A 12,427-nucleotide genomic window follows, 5' to 3' on the forward strand; every position below is an offset into this window, starting at 1 on the left:
TCCTGCTTCTGGACAAGGGATGTTGTGCATGGCTCCTGCCTAGGACCTTGGGTGTGCTCTGTTTCTTGCCTGCTTCTGGGCAGACGGGGCTGCCCTCATCTCCCACCTAGGGACCTCAGTGTGATCTGTTTCTTGCCTCAGAAGACGTGGCCGTAGAGACACAGACACAACCTAGTCCATCCAGCATAAAGGAAAAGAAGTAACCAGTTGCCAGTGTGCACTTTCTCAAACCAAGATGGCTGGATCAGATTATGCTTCTTAAATTTAAATTTCAGTCCCAGCTTGTCCCAGGAGATGACTGAAACTAGTGAGTCTCACCCTTCATTCCTCAGTTTACTGTTGGCCCTGCATCATCCCTCTTTTTTCCTGTTACTTCTTTAAGTAAGATTTACTGATTTCACCCATTATCTGAAATTGTCTGTATTTCCCTTGTTGTAATCTCAGAGACCAGGGGTCCTAATTTATTGTGTATGTGTGAGTTAAAAAAAAAAGCCCAAGTATCTTCCTCCAGATCTAATTTTCTTATCCTGACATGTGTATTTTATTGTTTTCACTCTCTATAAAAGTTTTTATCCAAACACTTGAGTGACCCAGATGTGAAATGCCATTTTCTGGAAGAGAGTAGCAACATTGTTCAGGTGCTTGGATCTCCTTTCCCCCAGGTCAGCCCTGTCCCATTAAGAATGTCATCTAGGATGGTTTTGGCCTTTCAGAGGCCCTGTCCCTGGACAGACCTCCTTCTGAAGCTGAGTCTTAGCAGCCTGTCAGTCTGGGGAATTGCCTGGACAGTTGGGCTTGTCTCACTCTCTGGACATATCTCATGGTAATGAATCTTGGTTGTGAGAGCTAAAGTACATACTAAGTACTAAATACTAAAGTATTTAAAAGTATTTTAGTACACTGTGAACAAAGACATTCTTCTGTGGAGGAACTTAGTATGTTCTTAGTTCATTTATAATTAAGATGCTGAAGGAAATATATGATACAGTAATTTTTCCTTATCCATGATTTCACTTTCCTTGGTTTCAATTACTGGTGGTCAACTGTGGTCCAAATGTACTAAATTGAAAATTCCCGAAACAAACAATTCTTAAATTTTAAATTGTGCGCTGTTCTGAGTTGCATGATGAAATCTTGTGCTATCCCACGCTGTCCTGCCAGGATGTGAATCATTGCTTTGTCCAGTGTATCTACACTGTATAGGTTGGTTAGTCACTTAGCAGCCATCTTGGTTATCAGATTGACTATCATGATATTGTCGTATTTATCATGAGTTATTGTTGTTAATCTCTTACTGTGACTAATTTATAAGTTAAACTTTATTATAGGTATATATATATCTATATACAGGGGAAAACATAGTATATATAGGGTTTGGTACTATCCGAAGTTTCAGGCATCCCCTGGGGGTCTTGGAATGTATCCCCCAAGAATAAGAGGGAGACTACTATACGGTGTATTGTAAATTACCCCACCCTGGATCACTAAAGTGTATTTCACGATCCTGCTTCACCATATTTTGTTATGCATATAATACAATAATTATGGCCGCAATAGTAGTTAATATTTTTTTGAGTGCTTATTATTTTTCAGGTGCTATGTTCCTTCCATACAGTATCTCATTTAATTATCCAAATACTGCCATGAGTTGGGTGATTATTATCTCCATCCTTCCTAAGATTTGCTTTCTTTCTCAATGTCACTCAACTAGTAAGACAGTAGAATTTGAATGAAGTTCTGACTCCAAAGCCAAAGCTATTTGCATCCTAATTTGGAAGGTATGTACTAAAGCACGGTGATTAATTCAATTCACATGAAAAGATATTTATCGGGTGTCTGTGGTGTGCATTCTCCATGCTAGATGCTAGTGAGCTGAAAAGGAAGTGAGGCAGTATATAAGATTGCTAGGGTTGTCATCACAAAGTACCATTTTGTGGTACGTTTAAGACTAGGTGGCTTAAGCAATAGAAATTTATTTTCTCACAGTTCTGGAGGTACAAGTCCAAGACGAAGGTTTTAGCAGGGTTATTTTCTTTTGAGGGCTGTGAGGGAAGGATCTGTTCCAGGCCTCTTTCCTTGGATTGTAGATGGCTGTCTTCTCCATAGTGTTCACATGGTCTTCTCTCTATGCAGGCCTGTGTCTAAATTTCCTCTTCTTATAAACACACTAGTCATATTGGTTTAGGGCCCACCTAAACATCTCATTTTAACTTAATTACTTAAAATAATTTTATTCTGAGGTACTCAAGGTTAGGTTTTTAACATATGAATTTTAACGTATGAATTTTTGAGAGGACACATTTTTAGCTCATAACAATTCCCTTCCCTCAAAGACTGACCAGTCTATCAAAATATATTGACTTAAAAGTAAGTTGGATGGTGGCTGGCCGGTTAGCTCAGATGGTAGAGCATGGTGCTGACAACACCAAGGTCAAGGGTTTGATCCCCTTACCAGCCAGCTGCCAAAAACAAAGCAAAACAAAAACAAAAAAAAGAAAGTTGGATGGAAGAATATTTGGATGGAATAATATTTGAATGGAAATAAAAAGCTTGTTTTGGGACTGTGGAGAAATGAGTGATTAATTTGGGTTGGAGTTAATGGGAAAGACTTCAATGGAGCTAGTTCCATTAAACCTGGGCCTTGAATGATAAGAAAAAATATAAAAGGCTGAGAATGGACAGGAGACAGAATTTGGGTGGCCTTTGGGGCACAGATAGTGCTCTAGAGTGGTAGAAGTGAGAGATGATGTGATATACTGGTAAAATGAGTCCCAGAAAAAAGCACTGATTTATATCAATTGCCTTTGCCCCTGAGTATGGCTAAGGGTTGGTTTTTAGGAAGTTACTTTCCCCACACAGCTGGGCTATGCATGCTTGTACATGAAGTGTACTCCTGTTTTTGCCCACAGAATCTGAGAGGCCCTAGGGCAGAAGGTCAAAAAGGCAAGGAAAGTGCTAGGGGCAAGAAGCTGTGAGTTCAAAGTGAGTCAAAACCCACACGGAACATCCACTACAGCCATGCATGGATGGGAGCTGGGGCATCTTGGGTATCTGATATACCAGGTGAATGGGAAGGGGAGGAGACTGTTTCAGATGGTGGGTGTATAATGCACAAAAGCCTGTGACAGGAGAAAGCCTGATATGTTTGAAAAAGGTCAGTGCTAATACAGTACAAGGAGCTGGGGTAAAGTGGTTAAAACATGACTAGAGTGTAGGGAAAGGACAGATCATGAGGGGGCCTTTTTTGTCTTGCTAATGATTTTGGCATTTATCCTACAACCAAAGGGCAGCTACTGAATGATTTTAAGTGTGTCATGAACTGCATGAATGTGTGTATGCACACGCATACCTTCGCCCCTCATATGACATGAACAGATTTACATTTAGAAAGATCACTCTGGCCGCAGTGTGAAGAACTGGTTGAAATGAAGCCAAATTATTTCCCAGAAGACCACTGGAGGTTGTTGTAGTGGAGTAGGGTAGAGATGGGTTAGAGAAATATTTAAGCTATAGCTCAGTAGCAGTGAGCACATCTATTGCACAGGTCTTGGCATCTAAGTACCATCCTCAATAAAAGGTATCAGAGTCCTTGGAGTAAAGGTTGTTTTCAGGTCTGGAGAAGGGAAAGTAAAAGGGGAGCCTATCATATATTGTTGAGTCAGAAAGCAAAGTGCCAAAAAAAAAAAAAAAAAAAAGATAGAAATGCATCAAAATGATTCAGAATCAAGGTTGGAGGAGCTCTCACTGGCTAAACTTGGGATAATCTGGGCAAAAATAATGGCAATGGACTAAAATACAATGAACACAGAAATAGAATGTGTGAATACACAGATAAAGTGATACACAGTGTTAAAATAAAGGTGTATACGGCGGGAAAACACTTCTTGTTTGTTTGTTTTTTTGGTGGCTGGCTGGTAAGGGGAACTGAACCCATGATCTTGGGGTTATTAGCCTAGGCTCTAACCAACTGAGCTAACCAGCCAGCCCCAGGAAAACACTTCTTTATAGAAGGATGTCAGCTAATAAATGTAGAATGTGTAATAGAATTAGAAAATTATTATTTTGCAACACCTATGTAATAATTGATTCAGGCAAGATTCATCAATGGACACTAAATTCATTGGGTTAACAGGATATTCAAAGTTTCAAAATATCACCCAATAAATGACTTCTTAATTATAAATAGAAAATAGTCCCTTTACTAAAGTGATTTGGTAACACTACCTTAACTGAGTAAACAAATTTAGCATCATTAATATTGGAACAAACTGACATTATATACTTCCTGTGATGATGCACACATCTTTTGGAACACACAAAGTCTCCTAAGTAGTAGTAGTTTTTCCAAACATGCTTAACCTGCATCTAAAATGAGGAAGCCATCAGAAAAATTCAGATTGGGGTGCATTTTAGAAGATAAATCACTTGGACTCTTCAAAAATAACAATGTCATAAAGAACAAAAAAGAAAGTATGTGTGTGTGTGCAAGTGCATGTGCAAGGGTAGGGGCATTACCTCTAGATTAAGGGAGAATTAAGGAACATGACAACCCAGTGCAATGCATAATCCCTTGATTGAATCCTGGGAAAAATAGCTACAAAGGGCCTTTATCCAGGTGATGGTTGATGAAATTGGACGTGTTGTCTCCTCCAAAACTCGTGTGGAAATTTGATCCCCAATGTAGCAGTGTTGGAAACTGATTGAGTCATAGGGGTGGATCCCTCATGAATGGATTAATGCTCTCCCTGGGGGGATTAATGAGTTCTTGCTGTGTTTGTTTCTGAGAGAGCTGGTTGTTTATAGGACCCAGGCACCTCCTCTCTCTTGCTTCCTCTCGCCATGTGATCTGCTTGTACCTGCTGGCTGCCTGCCGCTTTCCGCCATGAGTAGAAGCAGACTGAGGCCCATGCCAGATGCAGCTGTCCCAGAATTGTAAGCCAAATAAACTTCTTTTCCTTATAAATTACCCAGTCTCAGGTAATTCTGCTATAGCAACACAAAACAGACTAAAAAAAAAAGGTTATACAGGTGTTCATTGTATTATTTCATCAACTTTTCTGTTAGTTTGAAATTTGGGAAAGTACAGAAACTGAAACAAATTACAATGAAGTGAATGACAATAGTTAGGAGGCCTTCAATGGGAAAGACCAGTTTAATGGACAATCTTATATTCCATGTAAGTCATGTCACATATTACTAACTCCATACATACATGTATTACACAATAATGCTTCTATCTTATCATTTAGAAATAAATGTTTTGTCAGTTTGTTCTAATTTGCAGTAAATGTGTTTCATTATAAGGTAATTTTTTTTTCCTCAAAATTATTTTCGAATGGTCTCCTTTTGATTTTGTTCCTCTTACTATTCAATTCTCCACACTTCTAAATTTTCATTATATCTTGATCACAGGTGTTTGCTTTGATTAATGTCAGGCACTGTGCCAGGTACCGAAGACATAAAGATAGATAAGGAAAAATGTTTTCTTCCCAGAGGAAATGATAGGCTATCAGAGAAGAGAACAGAAAACAGATAAATTACAATGCAGTGTCTTAAGAACCTTAACACAAGTTGATTCATTTAAACTGATATGTTATTTTGAGCTCCAGTTTAAATCTATGCCTGGATACCAGCAGCTAAAGTGGGTTATCTTGGATTCCTTTGTAAAATACCTGTCAAGTCACTGTAAAGAAAGAAAACTGGCAACACTATTTAAAAATAAGGCTTAGGGAAAACCTAATGCCAGAATCTGGTTGCACGTCCCATTGACCCTAAGGGAGATAGTGCTGGACTGAGAAGGATATACACAGGCATGGATTCTGGAGCAGAGGCTGCTGGAAGAATGAATGCAGGAAGACAATTTTTGCCCCTCCAATTTGTGTGTCCTGATCAGAAACCTTGATTTGTTTTCACGAGAATACATGGCAGCTGGTTTCTCCACTGGGCAACACTACTCTTTCTCTCTCTTCCACTTCAGATTTTCATTTTACAAGAGTACTGCAGAAAGTTCATGGAAAAATAGAATTAAAAGATAATATGAATTTTCCATGAACTTTTTGAAGACCTCTCATATAGTTAATTATTAAATATTTTACAATACAGAAAAGTATACAGAAAAATATATACAGAAAAGAGAAAGCGTAACAGAAATTTATGCATTCACCACCTAGATTGTAGAAAGGTATCAAATCTTTTTTAATTTAATAAAATAAAATAGATGTGGAAGCCTTCTTATCCCCGTAGTGTTTACTATCTCCATTCCCAGAGGTAACTACTAACATGAAATTAGTACATATTTTTTCTTTCTAAGTTTCTTACTTTTTAATATTTTTAATAAGTAGATTTATGTGTATAAAATATACATTGTTGCTATCTGTGTTTCCAAAATACACATGAATTGACTCATATAGAACTTGTATTTTTTAACCTGTTTTTATTCACTTAATATTTTTAATATTTATCCTTGTCAACTTCTGTGAATCTTTCTTTCTTTTTACAGATACATAGGTTCTGTTCTACCAAAAAGCCACGCTTTGTCTATCCTCTTATCCATTTGGCTCTTGAGAGTCCTTCTTTGTCCTTTTCTGCACTTTTCTACCTGGTAGGGAGGTTGACTTCTTCACAATATATCGCCTGAATTCCTCTGCTCTTTCCCTTTGGTTGGAATCAGCGAATGGGAGGCACTAGCTGGAAAGCAAAGTGTAGAAACAGGTAGAAATCATGGTATTTATGGACTACTCACTCCCCGTCTGGCCTTGGATGTGTTCAGGCCGTCTTCTACCATAGCTACAGCTCTCACTGGCTTCTGGAAATAGCACCACAGCCTCCCTTGCCCCTTCAGGCTAGTCAAGGCAACGGCTTCCCATGGTCACCAGTCCTGATGCTTCACCACCCCTTGTTGGATCCCTAACCCTGCTCATGCCTCTGTCAATGGACTTTTCATGACATTCTCATCAATTATCCCTTTGAATATGGCATCTGTTTTTCTGCCAGGACCCCAACTATTGAAGCTGGTTACAAATAAACATACACACACCAATAGGTTTTCAATATATTAGGAAATGACTAACAAGTAGTACAAAAAGATGTCTCAGGCTTCAGAGCAAATCTTTATCATTGCGTAGGTGTGTATACATTGTGTAGTGCATGCAGGTTTATTTATATACACCTGTTTGCTTTTGTGCATTGGCTTTCTATATTATATTCCTTAACAACATATTAGCAAGACCTATTTGAAAAAAAAAGAAGCTACTATGGGCCATGAAAAGTAGAAGTGACTAAATTATGCTGCATAACACATTCCTGAAAGGAAAGGCTAAATATTTAAAAATCAATTTCTACGTTAATTTATAATGAAATGCCTATAAAAGCCCCATTAGATTTTAGAATAATTTTGGAACTTGGTTGTAATTTTAAAGTTCTCTTGAAGAATAAACATGTAGGAATAGCTAATAAAATTTTGATGTTCATTTGAAGAATAAGCAAATAAGGATAGGTAATAAAATTTTGTGAGTGGATTTAAATGTGGGAGTATTTGATACCTCATATATTTAACAAAACAATGTGACATTAACATAAGGATTTGGAGATGAATGGGACAATATAGCAACATGCAAAAGTATCAACTTGTGCATATATTTGACTTTATTAAATAATATGTTGCAAGCAACTGGGAAAAAGGGGAAAAAGAAGGAAAAATATAATATCTATATATTAAAATAAATTTCACATATATTAAAATATTAAATGTAAAAAAAAGCCATTAAAATCTAGAAGAAAACATAAGTATATATTTCTGATGTAGAGATGGGGAGTGACTTTTGAACTCAAAAGCAATAAAATTATAAAGAAAAAAATAATTTCAAACATATGATAATTTGAAAAATTACTTTAAAGTGAATAAATTGACTCTATTATATATCTTTGGTATGCCATAATACAAACAAATTTAAAAGGAAAATGGAAAATATTAGAAAATCTTTATGACAGTTGACAGCCTAATGTATGGAGACTTCACACAAATTCACACACACACAATGTAAATGAGCAAGAGGGCTTTAAAACTACTCAGAACCACTAGAACAATGTTTAAATGAGACAGTATGTCACCCTCTATATTGTCAAGGGTAAAGAGAAAATTAAAATACTCCATATTAGAAAGGGTTCATAGAAATTACCTTTTTATACACTATTGGCTAGAGTTTAAATTGGATTAATTTCTCATAAAGGCATTTTGGTAATTAAAAAAAAGTATATGGCCTTTGACATGAAAGTTTCATGTCAAGAAATATAACTTGGAATAGACACATGTATATATACAGGGATCTTATAACACTCTTGTTTAAATTACTAGTGGTAGGCCAGAGAGTCAGTGCTAACCTAGCTTACTCAAATTTCATTACCTACATTGAGGGCCAAAAGATGTGTCTGGAGGAGCTTGCTAACCTCTGGGATTTGTGTATCTTGTGCACAGTTTCAAGAGTCATTTAGCATATTTGGCCTCAAATTGGATCTGATTGTAGTTAATTACATTATCTCTAATCACTGCTTTAGATTTCAGAAATCCAGAGGCTCTCCTCTCCGCAGTGTATGTTCTTGTTGCCCTTGTCAATGATCAGTTGGCTGTAAGTATATGAGTTGATTTCTGTGTTCTCTATTCTGTTCCATTGGTTCATGTGTCTGTTTTTATGTCAGTACCATGCTGCATGCTGTTTTAGTTACTATAGCTTTGTACTATAGTTTGAAGTCAGGTAGTGTAATACCTCTGGCTTTTTTTTCCTCCCTTTCAGGATTACTTTGGCTATTAGGGATCTTTTTTTGTTCCATATGAATGTTGGGATTGGTTTTTCTATTTCAGTGAAGAACATCATGGGTATTTTGATGGGGATTGCGTTGAATTTGTAGACTGCTTTGGGTAGTATGGACATTTTCACAGTGTTAATCCTTCCAATCCATGAACATGGAATGTCTTTCCATCTTTTTGTATCCTCTTTAATTTCTTTCAGCAGTGTTTTGTAGTTCTTATTGTAGAGATCTTTCACTTCCTTGGTTACATTTATTTCCAGGTATTTTATTCTTTTGGTAGCTATTGTAAATGGACTTCCTTTCTTGATTTCTTTTTCTGCTTGTTTGTTGTTGGTATATAAAAATGCTACTGATTTTTGCATATTGATTTTGAAAAATAAATGGGATTATATCAAACTAAAAAGCTTCTGCACAGTGAAAGAAACAATCAACAGAGTGAAAAGACAACCTACAGAATGGGAGAATATATTTGCAAACTATTCATCCAAAAAGGGATTAATATGCAGAATATACAAAGAACTCAAACAATTTAACAGTAAAAAACCCAAATAATCTGATTAGAAAAATGGGCAAAGGAGCTGAATGGACATTTCTCAAAAGGAGGTATACAAATGGCCAACAAATATATGAAAAATGCTCAACATCACTAAGCATCAGGGAAATGCAAATCAAAATCACATTGAAATATCATCTCACACCAGATAGACTGGCTATTATAAAAAAGACAGAGAATAACCAATACTGGTGAGGATGTGGAAAAAGGAGAACCCTTATAAACTGTTGGTGGGATTGTAAATTAGTGCAGCCATTATGGAAAACAGTATGGAGCTTTCTCAAATGACTACAGATAGAACTACCATATGATCCAGTAATCCCAGTACTGGGTATATACCCAAAGTGGGAATAATCATGTCAAAGGGATACCTGCACTCCCATGTTTATATCAGCTCTATTTACAGTAGCCAAGAGTTAGAACCAACCTAAATGTCCATCAACAGATGACTGGATAAGAAAAATGTGGTATATATACACAATGGAGTACTACTCGGCCGTGAAAAAGAACAAAATTCTTCCATTCACAGCTACATGATGATCTTGGAGAAAATTATATTAAGTGAAACAAGCCAGGCACAGAAAGAGAATTATCACATATCCTCATTGGGAGTGAAAGAAAGAAAAAAGAAAGAGAAAGAAACAACAATCACAATAGCACATTGAACTTTCCGAAGGAGAGAACAGAGCTGTGATTACTAGAGTTGGGAAAGGGGGAGCAGGAGGGGGACTAGTGAGAAATTGGTTAATGGACACAGGGAATGATTACGTTTTGTAATGATGAACGTGCTAATTGTCCTAACTTGATCATCACACATTGTACACAGGTGTTGATATTCAACTCTTTACTCCACAAATATGTCTAATCAATTATTTTTCAATAAAAATAGATATCAGAGATCCAAATGGGTAGCTTTGCCCAGAGTAAAGGGGTATATTTCATACATGAACAAATTAAAAGGATGGGGATCATTATTTTAAAGAAAATATGTCAAATTTTTGGTTGAAAAATAATAAAATAGTTGGAAAGTCAAAGTCAAGCTGACAGTTTAAAAAGTCTTATGTTTGGATATCTCTAGGAATCAGCTTTGTTTAGGGACTCAGGAGGAACTGGATTGAATTGAAAAACATATTTCAGTTTTATTATCACAAAAGTAAGAGTGGAAACATGGAAACAAGATAAAAGAGGACTGCAAGGCAGATGTTGGTGCCCACCCTTATTTTCTAAATACTAATCATTCCTTTAACCTTCCTACTGCAGGCCCCTGCAATGCTGTCTGAAGGCTTTCTTTAGTCACATGCTGCTATAGTCCGAATGTTTATGTCCCCCCAGATTTGTATGTTGAAACCTAACTTTCCGTGTGATGGTATTTGGAGGTGGGGCCTTTGGTAGGTGATTAGCGCCTTTGGAGAAGAGACCTTGGAGAGCTCCCTCACCCCTTCCACCCTGTGAGGCTGAGAATTAGGCCCTTTATGAATCAGGAAGCAGGCCCTCACAGACACTGAATTTGCTGGTGCCTTAGTCTTAGACTTCTCAGCCTGTAGAACTGTGAGAAATAAATTTCTGTTGTTTATAAGCCACCCAGCTGATGGTACCTTGTTATAGCACCTCAAATGGACTAAATAAAACACATGCTTAGCCCCTGTCTAGAGAAAGCTGAAAGTACCCAGGAAATAACATCCCTGTGGCAGTCTTCAACCAAAGACAGAGAAGAGGGGTGGCTAAACCACCAGATTCCTTTCCCCTGAAATAAGATACAGTGACTCTGAGGCATACAGAGACTCCAAGATGCCCCCAATGGAACAAAGTCCACATCAGTAACTTTGTCAGTAACACATACTCTGTTGGCTTCCTTCCTTTCCTTGCCTGACTTCCCCTCAACCTTATTAGTGCTTCCTGGGATCACTTCCCAAATAAAATACTGTCACTTAAATCCTTATATCCAGTTTGGTTTTAGGAATAGTCCAACTGAAGACAATTAGTTCTAGGTATATTCCTACAAAGCAGAGCTTCAGAAAGGGATTCTAGAATTGGAACAATCACTGATCAAATAGCAAGAAGGACCTCACTGCTGGTGGTAAATGGGGTGGTGAAAACACCTGGCGTTCTGTAGCATCACTATTCCTAAAACTCTCAATTTGTAGAAAATTGGGAATGGACACAGGTGGATGGTAATGCACTGGCTGATGCAATATCTCTGGATCTTGAAAGATATTGGAACAACAGTAATTGTAAGGACTGTGATGTAGCTCTCAACCAGGGATGAACATAAGGACAAATTCTCATCTTTTTCATGCTTAGGTGGGACATCTCTGAGGTATATTTACAAAGATTATCCAAAGTACCCATCAGATTGAGTCCTAGGTGCCCACAGAGGCCATCTGCTCTTGAACCCTGTGTTGGCTCCGTCCCCTGCCCTGTCTCATTCCCCAGGCCCCTGCTGAAATCCCTACTTCCTGGGATCACCTGCCAGATAAACTGTACTCATGATGTCTCAGGGTCTACTTCTGAGGGGACCTAAGGCAGACAGCTTGGTTATATTGGAGGCATAAAGTATTTCTTCACAATAAGGTTAAACCTTAGAGGACAGACTTGACAGACATGAAAAGGAAATAAGAACCTGAAGATAAGATAACATGTAAAAAAGGAAAAAGACTTACTTTGCCTATGTGCTCTTTAAGAGGGTATTAGAAATTGAATAGACATTTTCGTTTTTAACTAGATCAGATGGATTATGGCCAAAAACTCAACCAGAGAAAACAGGGCTTGATCATAATGAGATCTATTCTATCCCATAGATGGGTCAGAATCCAGAAATCTATTAAGGGGTCTATCATCATTTCCAGGTTATGGGTGTCTAATCTGTTTTTTCTTTGTTTATCAAAGCTTCTATTTTTCTAAAATACCTCTTTAGATTTTGCTTTCCAGGGTGAAAGAAGAAATAAATAGGTTCAGATTCTGCAAAGCTGTAAGCAGAGGTTCTATAGGAAGAGAAATTGGACAACCAGCCCTGTAAACTTGGGATAGCTATACAAAATAATTGCACACATGTAGAGATTTAGAGGAAAT

The 12,427-nt window shown here is 37.4% G+C and overlaps 1 non-coding gene across 1 annotated transcript; it reads left to right on the forward strand.

Moving 5' to 3' along the window:
• The first annotated feature begins 2,385 nt into the window (after nucleotides 1–2,385).
• TRNAV-GAC (transfer RNA valine (anticodon GAC)) lies at nucleotides 2,386–2,458 on the forward strand. Its single transcript has one exon. It is a non-coding gene; the product is annotated as a tRNA-Val (tRNA).
• Nucleotides 2,459–12,427: the final 9,969 nt, after the last annotated feature.

Source organism: Cynocephalus volans, chromosome 4 (assembly GCF_027409185.1).
Source record: "Cynocephalus volans isolate mCynVol1 chromosome 4, mCynVol1.pri, whole genome shotgun sequence".
Classification (NCBI taxonomy): Eukaryota; Metazoa; Chordata; class Mammalia; order Dermoptera; family Cynocephalidae; genus Cynocephalus; species Cynocephalus volans.